The 16,240-nt window shown below is 55.3% G+C and overlaps 1 protein-coding gene across 2 annotated transcripts in view; it reads right to left on the reverse strand.

The window, feature by feature from the left end:
* FRMPD3 (FERM and PDZ domain containing 3) overlaps positions 1-11,245 on the reverse strand; it is a 57,492-nt gene extending 46,247 nt beyond the window's left edge. For both annotated transcript variants that reach the window (XM_039572020.1, XM_039572019.1), the window contains exon 1: positions 11,172-11,245. The gene's annotated coding sequence lies outside the window, so the exon portion shown is untranslated. The remainder of the gene's footprint in view (positions 1-11,171) is intronic.
* Between the last annotated feature and the right edge of the window lie 4,995 nt (positions 11,246-16,240).

Below are 16,240 nucleotides of genomic sequence, written 5' to 3' on the forward strand. Positions count from 1 at the left end.
CCCAGAGGCAAAAGGCTCTTCTGATCCTCCTCATCCTGGGGGAGGCATCCCCCAAACCACAGGGCAGCAGCCCAGCCATTCCCCTTTGGAAACCACCTCCCTGCCTGGCCTCAAAGATAGCACAAGCTCCTCAAAACCCGATGGGATGATAAGCACCTCTTCTGAAAGGGAGCAATTACCACAAAATACTGATTATGCAAATACCTTGGTTACCAAAATGATGTTCCCTGAATTCTGAGTAGGAAAGAAAAGAGCTGTGGAGAAAATTTGTTTAGCCAAGAGCTGCATCACGTCTATTTAAAGTGCTGAGAGGAGGAGAGGGACCTCCCTGGACAAAGGGGCTTTAGGAGACCACCACAGCCTGGTGACCATCACACCAGGGACAGAGATGGGGCATGGCATTTCCCTTTCCTCCCAAAGCACTTCAGAAACATTACTATCACTGCCCTTGCAAGAACGAGGAAACTGAGGCACAGAAGCAGAAGGCACTTGGCCAATGTGACCCAGAGCGCAGAGAAGAGGTTGAGGTGCTGCAAAGAACAGAGCAGGGTATCCCACTGCTTCCCAGTGCCCCACACTCACTGCACTGGGGTGGGACAGGTCAGGCTTCCCAGAGCTGGCTTTGTGTGGAGCAGAAGTGTGGAGAGAGGCAACAACAGAGAATGGCACTGGGGGCAAAAACCTCTGTAGAACACTCAGAATGGGTTGGGACAGCAGCAGCCACAAGGCTGGTTAGGGTAGGGCTCAAGGGGAACCCCCTGAGTGTCATTTCAACAGGCAGCAACTGTCCTGCCTCAGCACATCCTCCCTGGGATGGGGACAACAGCATTCCCCAGGCCTGGCATCACTGGCTTGAGAGGAGCAGGGCTCAGGGTGCCACTCTGCACAGCCCTGGCTGTGCTCCGCTGCTCTGGGCTTCTCCCAGCCTTATCCACTGCCATGATGGGTCAGTTTTGCAGCCCCAAGGCCTCGAGTGGACTGCACAGCTGGTGCCAGAGCCACAGGGGTGAACGTGGCTGCCCCACTGCTGAGAGCAGAGCAGGCCACAAGCGTGGTGCCATCCTTGGTGGTGGCAGAGGACCCCAGCACGCAAGGCAGCTTTGGCAGGATCAAGCAGTGACTTGGAAGGGTGGAGGGTAGCACACACGAGACCAGAGCCATCAGGCAGCACAGCAGGGGTGGCACCATTTCACACCTGGCCTCCACCTTTTCCTCAGCGCAAGGCGGGGGTAAGAGTGGCAGCTGATAACCATAACCACAGTGCTTCCCGGTGTGGGAACAGCTGCTTCTCACCATGCTGCTGGAGCCACCTGCCCCTCACAGGGGTCTGAGCTGCCAGCACACCATCCCTGCCCTTAGCAGCCGCTCTCCGTGTCTCACTGACGTCGCACGGGGAGGAAGGAGAACTCGTGACGCAGTAAATGCCAGCAGAGCCAGCCGTGCGACGCCGCTTCCTATCCTCGTGGAGCAGAGAGGCCGTAAGTCAGCAGGAATGCTCTCTGCGCTGATGCCAGGCAGATTTATGATAGCACAGGCACTGCTGTGCTGTCCCAGCAGCCCCTCCTGCAGCCTGTGGCAGGAGCCAGTCCCCAGGGAGAGTGTCTCCATGGGCAGCACCCTGCCACTGGTCACCCACCGGTGGGAGGTGACACCCAGCACTTATATCCAGTATTCCCGGGCAGGTGGGGACCCATGTTTTGCCCTGCTGGAGCACCAGAGGAGATGCTGGACTGCAGCAGACAGACAGCCCATCTTCTCCTGACGGCCTGGCTGTCCCAGCACGTGGGATCCTGTGCTGCAAGGCAACCCTGCATCCTCCCAGTCCTGCAGGATGACCCTGTCCTCCCTCCTCTTGGCACAGCCCTTCTTTGGGCATCTTCCCAGCTCAGCCTGTTTGCAAACAGCCTTGTGCAGCTCTGGCACACATAGGCAGTATCAGATACAGTCTGGTGGCATCACTTGCCCAGGAGTTATGTGCCCTGTGTAGATGGCCATCCTGGGGGCTCTGGTAGCAGGTGAGAGCTCAGCCCAAACCAGAACGCAGAAGAGCTGCCAAGTCACCTGTTTTCCATTTCCAGGGTGAAATGCCTGCCTGAGGACCAGGACTTCACCCATTTGGACCATGACAGCTGTTTTCTCTTGAAATCCATCTCTGGATTTAAGTGCCCCAATGGTACATCCAGGAGTTTATTCCCATGTACAGGGAGAGATGGATCTCCTCCCCAGGTACCCCCAAGCCCCTGCCCGGCTGCCCAGGCAGCTCTTCTCTTCCACAGAAAGCTGTTCATGGCCTCTGCACTCCTGCAAGGCCAGTAATTGCTCACAACGATATATGTGTTGGATTTGCGGTTGCTCAGCAAAAAAACAATTCCTCCTTATCTCCCTTCCCATCCTGAGCTCACACTACTTCAGGAGAGACAGAAAGTTAAATTCACAGACAAAGTAAGAAAAGCCAGATGCCTCCTGCTTGTAGAACCACAGCAAACAGCACAGGCACTTCGCAGCTCCCCTGTGACACCAGTAATCCTGCCTGCTACCAACACAACTCCTGACTTCTCCCAGTCAGCTCTAATCTCCTACTCCTCCCCAAAATCAAGCATCCCGTGCTCTGATAGGGGCAAGGGGCTTGCCCAACCAACAGGACTAACCTCACTTTCTACCCACTTCGCATGGAACAAGCCTGGCCTCCACTGCTACACTGTGCTGGGGACCAAGTGACCACGTGGGACAGCCTGGTCTCTCCTCTCTCCCATCCAACACCCCACAGGCTGCTCCACCACCTTCCTTCCCCCCAAAGTCCCAGCCCTGCTGCTGTGACAACCCCTGCATCCAAATGTAGGGATGAATCCAAGGAGTTGCCAAGCCTTTATCTTAACACAGAACCTTACCCAGGTGGCAGATCCACTCAGCATGGCTGGTGCTGTGAGAGCAGGACACTGCTCCTGCACGCTGCCACTGCATGGCTGCACACCAGAGACTGCTTCTGGAGGACTGTGCAGACCTGTCTGGTGGCTGGAGGTCCAGCCTCCGGCGTGGACACAGTGGACTTGTTCCCAGCTGTCTGTCACACTCCAGACACACTCACTCTGCCAAGGAAAGGGCTTAGCTCTGGGTGTCAAAGCTCAAATCCTGATGAGCCCTGCCATGGTGTCTCTCCTCCCTTGGGCTCAGGTTTCTGAGAGTCCAGAAACCTCAGCAGGAGCCCTGATGGCCTCTTCCACTGACATCAGCTGGCTGCAGGGAGCTGTCCCTGCACTCCTCTCCATGCTTTTGCTGATGGGGATGAAGGCAGACATCCTGCTTGCCTCCTCCTATGACCACACAGCTTTCTGCACCTGAACCCCTCAGCTGCCCACACACCACCCATCTCCCCAGGCCAGATGAGCAGAGCACTCGCCGCAGGCTGTGGCACAGACGAGCAATGCTGGGGAACAGATCTGCTCAGAGAAGGTGCCAAAGCTGGATGGAGGCTTGAGACACAAGCTCTTTGGGACAGGGACTGCACCTTTTGCCTCCTCCACATCTGCCCCAGCAACCAGCTGAAGAACTGGCAGGACAGCAGTGCCCTGCATCCCATCGCAGCATCACTGACGGCAGGAGGATATTGGGGACACCACACCGGCTGCCCTTCCCACATCTCTTAGCTTTCCTCCTTTCCATAACTCCCATTAATATTACAAGCCTCTAGCAGGAGTCTTTTCAGACCGGCAGCCTCTGAGTTGCTTGGAAACTGTTTGCTGCAGCGACCGGCAGCTGCCGCCGGGAGGGCTCAGTGCCAGCCCTCTTCGCAGGGCTGCCACCACGGAACCTGGTGGAACAGCCACGCTCCCTTCCCTGGCATGTGCCAGGAGCCAGAGGAAGCAGGGATGAGCTGGGAGCAGCTTTGACACGCGCCAGGGATGAGAGAGCTCAGAAAGGCTCGAGGGCTGCGAGGCTTGGTTTAGGACTTGGAGATCCCACAGCTAAGGCTTCAAAACGTTCCCAGCCCGAGGGTAAGGGCGAGTTTCCAGAACAACATTCATGGAAAAACGTGCTCAGCCTCACAAGATTTATTTGGCCAAATCTGGATGTTGAATTCAATCATAAAGGAGTGAGAGAGAGGATTTTGCTTTATGGTCAAAGTATTGGTGTGGGCTTAATGGTGAAGTCACTGAGACCTCCATAATACTCTACGAATAATCAGGTATCTCTTCCAATTTATAGCATACCATAAAGTGCTGCTACAGTTTTGGAGACTGTACTTTTTTTTATACTATAGCAATGACAAAAAGCATATTTTACTGCAGGAATGGCAGTGTGAGTCTATTTATCCATTGGCCAGGATTCTGTGGTATACTTCCCTCTCTAATGGCTGTACAAACATACATACATCCCAGATTTATACCCAGATTTTCCATACTTTGCTTTGAAATTTGCATAATATGTGAAAATTTCTATATAAAATGGAGAAGAGCATGGAGCCTCTCCTGCCAAATCCAGCCGCCGGAATTCAGTGCTTCTCCGTCTCGCACCGCTCATGTTTCCCCACAGTGACAGTGCTCCAGGGATTCTGGAACTGCCTTGGGGATCCCACCTTTTAGCTCAGCACTCCCAGGGAGAAGGAAAGCTGAAGGGGAGGTGGATGAGAACCCCAGGGCTAGCTCAGTACAGGAATCCCCAAGAGAAAAAATGTGAGGGGAGCAGGTTCTGCCAGTGCTGCTGAAAGGCATCTCCAACACCATCCCACCTGACAGCTTCCTCCATTGCCCCAGTGAAGCTCTGCCTTTTCTTCTTGAAAAAATATTGTGGAATTAGAAGTCTGATTGATATGAATATGTAACGATGCTGCTTTATTAATAGCAGCTGCATTATCAGTTTGCTCCCTGCTATTGGCAGGAGATCTGGGACAATATGTGGTTTGAAAACTAAAGAGAAATGCAACCCGCAAAGGCAGCAGCAGAGAGATAATTTCATTCCTTTTCCTGTGGAGCTGGTCAGGGTGACACGGATGCATCGCATCGCTCTTCCTGCCTGGTCACGGGAGCAGGCACTGGGATGGCTTCACAGTGTGCATGGTCCTGAACACACCCACAGCCATCTGCAGAAGGATTTGCATTCAGTGCCCCCAGCACAGGCCGGAGACACCCCTCCAAGCCACGGACCACCACAGCCAGCTTTAACCTCTGCAAATTGAGGTCACTTGGTAGAGAGCATCACGCAAATCTCCCTGGCACGGGTAATAAACTCCCTTCGCAGTTTGCTTGCCTTACTCCCCCCATCACCACCCTGGAGGCTTAAATGAAAACAAGATTACAAAGGAGATTAGATTGGACATATATCTGGTGTGCTATTTTAGCTGTAAATTATGCCAGCTTCATAAAACCCCAACTGTTCTTTCCCGAGATCCCTGCATAGATTGGCTGGCTAAGATCAAGCAACCGGCGCTCGCTGCGGGCAGGCATTGTCTAGAAAAACACTGAGAGGGTCCAAACAGGAGCAAGATCTCAGACTGCTACATATACACACACATTTATATGCATGGACACACAGCAGTGACACCCAAGAACTTCCCGTGCCCACTGATCAGCTCAACACTGACACACACAAAGGTCTTACAAGCCCCTGCCTGCCAGGCTTCGGCGAGCCGACCCCACGGATCATCTGAGCTGTTTCAGCTGCCTGTGACAATGCAGCTGATGCTTTCCTCGGCCTTAGCTAATCCCAGGAGAGAGCAGAGCATCAGGAAGCACGGTCCAAAGCAAGGCTGGACGCCAGGTATGGGACATGGGGCCGTGCTCTGTCACAGAGTGAGTGTGAGTTAGCACACGTGGCCAGGCGAGCAAGGCTGGCTGCTGTGGCAGCCACGGGCAAGGCTGGGCAATGGGGCTCTGCAGCACCAATGCAAAACTGCCACAGCCCAAACTTTGCTACAGCAAACCTGGCAGGAGGTTTTGCAATTCCTCTCACGAGCATCACTGCACCTTGGCTGAGCTCCACGACCCTGGAGGACAGAGCAGCCAGGGCTCCCAGCACACCGAGCCGCTCCAGGGAGAGTAGTGTGCTGCACAAAAGGAGGGACACAGCTCTGTTCACACTCAGCTCCAGCCCCTGGCTCTCTCTTGTCTCTCCCCACATGAGGGGCTGGCTCCACGCTATGGAGGCACATGCAGTGCCTTGGCAACTCAAGCTTTGAGCAGCGAGCCACAACCTGGCTACTGCAAGCACCCTGCCACCTCCGAGGGACAAGAGCCACTCTGAGCCCTGAGGGGATGAAGCCAGTGAAGCCCCACAGCCCATGGGAGCTCTCCTGCACCCACTGCCCATTACCTGGAGGGAGACAGCTCGAGAGCAGCAGCACACTTTGCCTTTCCCGAGCAGGCATGGCAGTGAGCTGTCCTCCCTGCCACACTCCCATGGCTCCACCTGCTTGGAGCTCAGCCAGGTCCCACCACACTCCCCACATGTGTCAGCTCACAGCCTGCACCACCAGACACAAGGACACAAGGCAAGGCCCTCCCTGGCAGGACGGGTCCAGCCTGTCTCATCCATCCTCCTCTCCAAACAGTCTACAGCAGACTGAGTTTTGCACATCTATCCCAAGTCTCCCATGTGAAGAATCCCTGCAGGGTCAGTGACCTTTGAGGAGACCACGCAATTTGTGGGCAGACATCTGCACATCTTCTCCGAAGGCAGAGTGCAGAGGCCTCCCAGCAAACGCAGAGGCAAAGCAAGCTGGCAAAGGTCCTGCATCAGTGTCACGTGTTAGGAAGAAAGGGACACATGTTCAAGTGTGGTCAAGGCAGCACAGTAGTGCTGGTCAGATGTGAAAGGCCCATAATCAAAGACCCCAGGGTGCCTCACCTTGCTCTCCAGTGGAGAGCTGCATCTGCCTCACATGGAGACACACGTGTGTCCCCACCTGCAACAAGCCATCTCTGCACGTTCCTCTGTGCCATTCACCACCAGCACCTGGCACAAGACTCGCCTGTGTGTGTGTATGTATCTATTGATACAAAACCAGGCTTCCTGGGCAATCAATAATGCTATTTAAGAGGTAAGTCTTGCTATTGACTGGCTGTTGAGCCCAGCTCCTGCTTAATTTAAAAGAGAGGGAGAATGGCGAGGGAGCTCGGAAGCGTTCCCAACGTCACCAGGCATCCGTGTGCGTGCTCAGGCTGTGCAGGCAGGGATGGGGGGGTCAGGGATGGAGGTATGGCATGGCAGAAGCACAGTGAATTTTACACAGTGCAGGATCTGTGCACTCCTGGGAGACAAAAGGCCCATCTGTGAATGCGTGTGAGCACTCGCAGTACAGAGCAGAAATTAAAACTGGGCATGGCGCTCCCTCAGTCTGGCTGTGGCTGAGCCAGGTTTGAGGCTCCTCAACCATCCTGCACCCAGCCATGGTGTTCTGGTCATCACTTCAAGGGGCATGAAAGAGCTTCTTGACTGCCAAGTCCTCAGAGATGGCTCCTGGCCATCATGTCCCTGTCCTGGCTGCAGAAGTCTCTGCTCAGGTACATATAGGGCCTTCCCCAGCCCTCTCCTGGCTCTCCATTTTCAGGGAAGACAAGTCCCACCATAACAGGTGAGAGCAGAGGATGAGCAGAGCTCACTCAGCCTCACAGGAGAAGGCTGTGAAGCAGCCATCCCTCTCTTCCCTGTGGGGGACAGCCACCCCTTACAAGGATTAAAATTCAGCCAGATCAGAGATTGCCAGCCCTCCAAGGTGCATGGAGATGAACACACCCCCAGAAGGAGCCACAGAAGAAGAAAAACTCTGTTTTAGGTGGATCAAGTGGAAAAAGGTGTGTCCTTCAACAAGCCAGAGGGAGCTTCCAGCCCCCAAAGCCACCACTTAGATGAGCTGCATGGCTTGATGGTGCCATTTTTCCTCGCACATTCCAAAGTGCTTCTCCCTGGCTGATGTGGATCCATGTCTCTGTCCCCTACTTTCAAAGCTGGAGCAACCCATCGGTGCTGTGAGTGGGGAGGAGCACACCCAAACAAGCCCTGCTCTGTCAGGGAGCCAAAGGCCCCGTTACATCAGCTCATCACCCTCTTCCCTTTGCAGGCTCCAAGACATCACCCAGGGATGTCCTGGGAGAGGAGGATGGCATCGAAAAGCATCTCAGCCCTGGGAGATGTGGGCTGTTTCTGCCCCACGGTGCGAGAGATGGGAGCAGCCTTGCTGCCCCAGTGATGACGTGGGGACCCGTTCTCAGCCCATGATCTCAGCCTTGTTCCAGCCAGGCTGGATGCTCCTCAAGGCAGCACCCAACTTGATCTTTATCTAAAAGATATCTTTATCTTTTTTTCACTACAAAACCATGGAGCCTGAGTGCTGGAGCTTCCCTGGAAAAGGACACAGAACTCATGGGTATGAATCAGGAGAGAGGCTCGCTACTGATTTCAGTGTGATGGAGGAAGGACCAGTGCTAAGGCAAAGCTGAGGACTTGAGGATTTGTCCTTCAGTGTCAGGGTGCAGCCACCAAGCAAACGATAAAAACATCTTCCTGCTATCCTGGGGCTGTGACTGGAGGTAAAATCCCAGCTCTGCAGATCCACGGGCAAGTCCCGGAGCTCTGCTCAGCCCCAGCATTGCAGGTCAGCTCCCAGGAGCTCAGGTGGTGAACATGAAGGTGGCTGGTGCAAACAGCATCTTCTCTCCTGAGTTCTTCCCACTCGAGGACTTTTCCTGTGCTAGACAGGGCTCTGCGCTTTTCAGTTCCAGTTCAAAGCTCCAACCGGCCTGCTCTAAGGCAGAAATGAGCTCCAAGGCTCACTGCTGCTAACTGTAAGCATGTGGCTGCCCTCCTGCCTTAGGAAGATTGAGGCCAACAGGTCCCTGTGCACCCTGATACATGTTGTGGCACCTCTTCCCTTCCCCAGCCTTATCCCCAGCACTGCACCCCTTGGCTTACAGAGAGGCACCAGGCCTGAGCCCACTTCAGTTGCATCCCCACTGTGCTCCCCACACCTGCCCCTGTGCAAAGAGGACGTGGGTTTGCGTCTGCTCCACGGGTCCATCCTCAACAAGTGATCTCAATTCCCTTGAGCTGATCAAGCTTCCTGGGCAGCCGAGTGAGCTGCTGGGCAGCCAGCAGCACTGGTCCCCGGGGACAGGACTGGGGACTTCACACCAGGACAAGCCACAGCAGCTTGTCAGCTGGCAGGGACAGCCCTTGGTGCCAGCAGTGCTGAAGCCCTGGGAAGGGGCAGACATGCTCCAGCTGTGGGATGCTGGTGGCTCAGTGCTATCCGTGGTGGAGCACCCAACCAGCAGTGCCCTGTGCCTCCCCACCATGGGTCGGTCTTGCAGCAATGCTGAAGTTGTGGCTTGCAAGTGGAGCTGCAGCACAGTGGCTGTTGCCATGCCAATCCAGTGGCCAGCTGGCACCTTGAACTGTCAAACCAGGAGAGCAGCCACGGTATCAACCCATGCCAGGGAGTCCCAAGGGGCTGATTTCCCCCACGGGCTCCTGCAGCAGCATCACAGAGCCTGAGGAGCTCAGCTGCTCTCAGCACCAGGCACTCCTCGATGCTCCCCACCACTCCACAGCCCTGCACTGTCACAGCCCGGCTCCAGCCAGAAGCTGTTTACACACACGAGCAATGGCTGGTCCCCGCTGTCCTGGTGGCTGTGAGGTGACAGCCACAGTGGAAGGAGACAGCAGCATGGCAGCAAACGCCAGAGAAAGTTCAGCATCATGGGGGTCCTCAGAGAGCAGCCAGAGAGCAGGAGGCTGCAGGCTCAGCCACACGCTGGTGCTCTAAGGCACAGGGACAGGGCACTGCTGGTTGTGGGCAGGAAATGACCACAGGGGATGTGGGAGCCAAAAAAACCCCAACTTGTTATGAAAAATAAAAAAAGGATGCTGTTTTTCTTGCTGCTCAGGTGCAGCATGAACTCCTCACTGCAGGACGACATGGATGCCAGCAGCTCACGGATGGGTATGGAGGGCTGCTAAACTTGGGGAGCACCCTGCCAGGGTCTGTGCCCAGATCAGAGGCAGTGCCAGCCCTCCCCTGCACTCAGCACCTTCCTCCTCCCAAAGAGGGGCCATGGGCTCAGCCTCCCTTGGGCTTGACCCAGAACCACTCTGCCCTCCAGGCAACCTCATGCCAGCAGAGGTTCTCACACACCAGAACACACATCCCAGCCCGCCCTGGTGCAAACCAGCTTTTCTCTCGTCGACCTTTCCATTGTAGACATGGGGAAACTGAGGCACTGGAAGGCTGAAGGTGGCACACAGCCCACTGGTTGTCATCAGAGAAGAGAAAGGTGAGAATGTTTTCAAACTGCACTTCCTCAAAAGCAAGCCACGTCCCTCTACCAGTACTGCTGCCGACAAGGAGGAAAACTCATCCCATCCAAATTGCTCTAAAATAGGAAAATGAGGGAAAAAAACCAAACCCAAACAAGCCTCAAGCCAGAAGCCAAGTGCCTTCGTCTCTGTTCTTTCAGCTCAATCAGGCACGCTTCATGATGGCAACTGCCATGATACCAGACTAGTAGCAAGAACATTGTCACCCAGGAGCATGCCAAGGTGACCTGAGGGGGAAGTGGCAGAGCTCCCTGCCCCGAGCCCCACTTTCTCTGCTCAGCCTTGCCCTGCCCAGGGCCCCGCGATTGGGAAAGCCATCTCAAGTGCGTGCGGTGCTCAGCCGCACCGATCCGACCCAGATCACGCGAGCCGCTCCAGCCAGATTCCTCCTCCCGTGCATCTCGGCGCGTACCTCCCGCGGATGCACCGCTACCGAGACAGCGACAGGGAGACGGGGCAGCGGCACGGCCAGGAACGGGGTACCCCATCACCACCCCGGCACCAGCAGAAGGCCACAGGCACATCTCCAGCTGACCCTGCGTGCTGAGCTCCCAGCGGAGGACGAAACAGAGCTCTGCTCCAGCTCCTCCACGCCAGCGATGGCTTTCTGGGCACCCCGCGCCCGGGGAGCTGGGCATCCCTTGTAACACGCCGCGGGAGAAGCGGAGCGGCCGGGCACCGGGACGCGAGGAGGCGCCGGGGAGGGGGCGGCAGGCGCCCGCCTCTCGCAGTCCCCTTGGTCCCGCCGGAGCATCCCGGGGCAGCCGGCGAAACTCCCCGTGCGGCGCGCAGGACCGACGGGTGTCCCCGCCCCGAGCCCGCGGCACCGCGGCGGGCAGCGCTCGCCCCCGGCAAGGGCTCACCTGGGCTCCGCCGCCGCCGCTCCCTCAGGAAGCCCCGCGGGTGAGGCGGGCGGCGCGGCGGGCGGGCAGGGCAGGGCTCCCGCAGCCCCCCGCCGCCGCCGCCCCCATGGCCCGCCGCCCTCAGCGCTCGGACGGGGCCCGCCGCCGCTGCTGCCACCGCCCCGCAGCGCCCGCCCCCGCCATGCCGGCCCGGCCCGGCCCGGCCCGCTGCTCCCGTGCCCGCGGCGGCGGCGAGCGCGGTGCGCGGCTCTGCGGGGCGAGGGCGGGCGGCGGCTCGGCGGGGCGGGGCGGGACGCGGGGCGGGCGGAGGCGGGCGGACCCCCCCTGGCCGGGGGCTGCGGAGCCCTCCCGCCCCCGCCCGCCCCGCCCGGGACCGGCGGGCATCGCCCCCGAGTCCCTGCGGGGTGCGCACGGACGGGCGCTCTCGGTGGCTACCGGAGGGCCGGGATTTCGGCAGCGGTCATCGGAGGAGCCCCTCGCCCACCTCCTCGCGCCCCGTCCCCAGCCGCAGCATCTCTGCCGTGTCTCCCGCCGGGTGTCCTCGCTCCAGCCCCGCGGCGTTGGAGGCGGCCCGGCGGGCAGGCACCGCAAACCCCCGCACCTCCCGCGCCCCTTCCCGGCAGCCGGGTGCCTCCCCCAGCCTGCCCGGGCGCCCGCCTGCCGCGGCAGGGGCTCCTTCCCCGAGCAGCCGCCAGTTTCGGGCCGCCACTGGCCTGCCCTGCAAGCCCCTCTGCCTGTGGCACTTCTCCTTGAATGCCGCTTGCCATGTTGTCATCGCTAAACGTCACGAAACCTTTCTGCAGTGCTTCATTAGCTTTTTTGTTAATTACCTTTAGACATCATATATGATGTGCAAACCTTGTCACCATACTCCTCATGCCCTTTTCCAAAGGCATGGGATTGTCTGCCCGCCCGTCCATAGGTAACTCCATGGTAACCACCCTCCCAGTCTTGGCGGGGAAAAAAAAATAAACAAAACCTCTTAAGGAAACTACATTATCAATGCATGAAAGGAGGCTTGTGTGCATTTCTTACAAATAGATTGAGAAGCAAGGGCTGGGAGTTAGGTTACCATGGAATTGGGGAATTCAAGTACACTATTAGCTGGCTAACGTACTCAAGAAGGAATAATAGATTTGCAAGCCACGAATTCCTCCTTTGAAAATATGACTGACTTCCATCATATGACTTGCCACATCTTCCCATTCTATTCTTTATCAGAGCTTCAAGCAACTCATTTGCTCTGTACAGAAGTTGGATATAGTTTCCTGGCTCTAAGCTTTTACAGAAATTGCAGTCACAATTGCTGCCTCCTGACTCTATGATCTCAGTGCTCATCCCAGGAGCAGGGCACCCAGCCCCATTGGTAGTTTAGTAACTCCATGCTGCTCCTCCTCGAGAGCTTGTAAGGAAATCCTGCCTAGTCCTGGCAATCTCTTGCTCTCCATCTCATCAGTATTTTCCAAAAGCATTTTCTGACATTTCGGTTTAGGAGAGTTCTTTAGATTTATCTGCTATAGGAAAGGGCAGAGTATGTGAATTTTCCAACATCGTCCATGGCAGATCCTGTTGTAAAGGGATTCATTTAAGTTTTATGTGATGCCCTTATGTCAGAGCTTTTTGCAGCCACAGAAACACAAGAATCTAGCACAGCACTGGCTGCCTTTCTTCTAAATGACCTTGGCATAGTCTTCAATACATGTTATGATTTTAGCATGTCACACCTTAAAACTTGTCTCATCCCAAATTTATATCCTCTCCTGTTTTCCCTGTTTGACACAGCACGCACCTTTGAAGGTTGTCTGTTGACATCTAATTGTCTCCTTTACATGTCTATCTTAAACCTGTTTGCATTTTTTGGCCCTTTACAGATACAACTATGAAATTTAAAAGAGTATTCCCAGAATGAAGACTGGGAAGATATAGCAAAGCTCAAATGGTTTTCTAGATTTCAATGTCAGAACTTATTCCACAAAATAAAACATCCCTCTCTCTAAATGTCTGTACATGAAGACATCCCCCACAAAACATAACTTGTTCCCTGTGGAGTTTGAGGATTTGTTCATTTGTGCCCAACTGCTTATATACACCTGTTAGATTTTCTTTCTTTGTGTTTGGATGCTGGTATAAAACCTGCTTAAAGGCAAGAGGCAAGTAGTATCATCTGCGAGAGTTTTACTCTTTCAGCTGCGTTTTTGGCAAAGTTTCCTTATTTTTGCATAGCTTATTTGCCAGACAACTGTTGTGCAGTTGGTGTTGGGTGAGAGTTGGGAAGCAGTGGGAAACTGTAACATGAGCAACTTGCTCCTTATCCTGTGCACTTCCTGCGAGGGAAACACAAATTTACTTCTTTTCCTTGGGCACCTGAATCATTCCTCTGTGGTTATATGTTGCCCTCTTCAAATGTTTTAAGACTCCCTACCTGGTACAGTTAATTCAGAGACTGTCCACTGGCATCTCCTAATCTCACAGTGCCATCACCACACACCGCCTTCCCATGGGTGCCCTGCCCTTTGCTGCGTGTCCCCAGCTCCGTGCCGCAGGATGGGACAAAGACTGCTGGGTTTGCACTGCAGCACTTGCCACTCTTCCACGCTGCTGCTCCGTGCTGGATGAGCCCTTAGGGAGTCAGCGGCTTTATTGCCTTCCCCCCAGGGACTCTTGCTGTCCGTGTTGACAAGGTGAGAGTTTCACTGCAGCACTGGGAGAACCTCAGATGACACTCTGCAGGGGCTTTTGATAGTCAGAAAGAGCAGCAGAATGGAGGTGAGACCAAGACAACAAATGTACACCACAGAGCTCATGGCAAGCAAGAAACAAACTTCCATGGGGCTCCTGTTTTCTGAAGAAATGAGAAACAGCAGTCATGGCTGCCCCAGTGCTGGAGGTTTGGGTAAAGGAAGAGGACACCAGCATGTGGCAGAGGTATCACGGAGCCAGTCAATGGGCACAGCCACGGATCAAACCAGTGATGCCGGTGGTACCAGTTGTAGCTGTAAGAACACCTGCCCTGGTACAACCCTCGCTGCCCCAGGAACAGCACCCAGGGGGGAGCAGATGAGGGGAGAAGGTGGGGAGCACGGGTGTCACACTTGTGTAAGGTGGACTGATGAGAAGGGGATCTGTGCACACCTGGGTTTTCTTTCCTCCACAAGAAAAGCAGAGCAGACCCCTCCTACTCTGTCCCTCGCTCCAAGTCAGAGGGAGTAGGAGAAATCACGACTACCTGATGCCTGCTTGGCAGTTGTCATGAAACAAGGCTGGCAGCTGCCAAGCCAGATCCCTGTCGCCTGGGAAGAGCTGCACTGTCATGACAGGGCAGGACTCTGGCACACACCGCAGACCCAGCCCTACCTGCACAAGGCTGAAGAGTCCTCAGATTCCAAACCATACGAAGAGCTTCTTCCTCAGGACAGAAATGAGCTGCAAGACCTCTCAGTTGGGTTTGGGGACCAACATTTAACCCCAGCAGTGCCAGGAGCTGCAGCAGGGAGGAAACTCACGTCTAGTCCCAGCTCAGTGTGAAAGTCAGCACGCTGTTGGGGTGGTGGTTCAGAGTTCCTCCTGCTGGGTGTTGAGGGAAGGCTGTTGTGGAGTAAACATCCCATTAAGCCAAGAAAAAAAACAAGAAGAGCTTGCAAAACCCGGTGGGGTGGGAGGCAAACAGCTCTATCAATGCTTGAGAGCGAGCAGTTTATATAATCAACAGGCTCACCAGCTGGGAGGAGAGCAGCAGCACGAGGGAGCAGAGCTGGGAGCAGCAGGAAACCATTGCCTTTTCCAAAGGGTTTGTCACCAGCGGGCAGGACAGGCTGGCACCTGCAATTATTTCGGAGGCCTGTGGAGATCATAGAATATCCTGAATTGGAAGGGACCCACGAGGATTGTCGAAGTCCACCTTGACAAGTACCAAGGAAGGTCGTTCCTCTGTGATTTGCCTCATACTTCAGATGTTTTCCCCACCAAGGAAGGCGGGAAAAAGTGTTTCTGTCTCCCACGTGGGTGCTGATATTCAAGAAGCCTGTTGGATATCAACTTTGGAAATCTCAGATTTAAACAGGTGTTGGGTGTCACCCCAAAGCTGAGGGCAGGCTGGGTGGGGGGCAAACATGCACAGGCACCAAGGGAAGTCAGGCTGAGAGTATAAGCTCCCAAAGCCAGGAACCCTCCCAGCCCAAAGCCCTGGGGCTCCAAGCCCAGTCCCTGCAGGGATGCAGCACCCAGGGAACAGCTACCCTGGAACTGCTGTGGGTGCTGACCCACCCGGAGGTCCCAGCAGGATGAGGCTGGGTGCAGGAGAGGTGGTGGATACTGGTTGTCTGTTCTGGCTGCAGCAGCAGAGAAGTGCCAGGGCTGGCTGGGGAGACAAAAGCTCTCTAGATAGAGAGTAGATATGTCCATCTGCACAAATCTGCTGGAGCTGCCAGTCATCTCACCCAGCCCCTTCCAAAAGCCAGCAGCAATGGGGAGCGGCGCTGGGAAGCCAAATGCCTTTGCTAATTGGACCTGTTACCATGTTTGCTTGTTTGTTTGGGTGGTTTTTTTTATTTGTGGTTTCCCTTCCAGGCTGTGGTGGGAGCCTGGGCTCAGAATCACAGAATGGTTTGAGTTGCAAGGGACCTTAAAAACCATCTTGTTCCAGCCTATGCCAGGGCTTCACCACCCTTACAATAGAGAGTTTCTTCCTGATGTCTAATCTAACCTTCTTTCATCTTACAGCCTTTACCCCTTGTCCTATCACTTCAGGCCCTTGTTCAAAGCCCCTTTCCAGCTCTCTTGGAGCCCCTTTAGGCACTGGAAGGGGCTCTAGGGTCTCCTTGGAACCTTCCCTTCTCCAGGCTGGACTCCTCCATCTCTCTCAGTGTGTCCTTACAGGATCATCTGGGCCCTGCCAGGTGCTCTAACCCATGCTGGGATCCAAGACGTGGAGGGCAATGAGTTCAATAATCTTGAAGAGTAAATTTTTTGCCCATCCCATTCCTTGTGCCACTGACAACATTCAAGGAATGAAGGTCATTTCTCCAGCAAAGCTTGCTTCAGACCAGGTGCTTCCTTGGCCCAGGACAGGC

Source organism: Corvus cornix, chromosome 4A (genome assembly GCF_000738735.6).
Source record: "Corvus cornix cornix isolate S_Up_H32 chromosome 4A, ASM73873v5, whole genome shotgun sequence".
In the NCBI taxonomy this organism is placed as follows: Eukaryota; Metazoa; Chordata; class Aves; order Passeriformes; family Corvidae; genus Corvus; species Corvus cornix.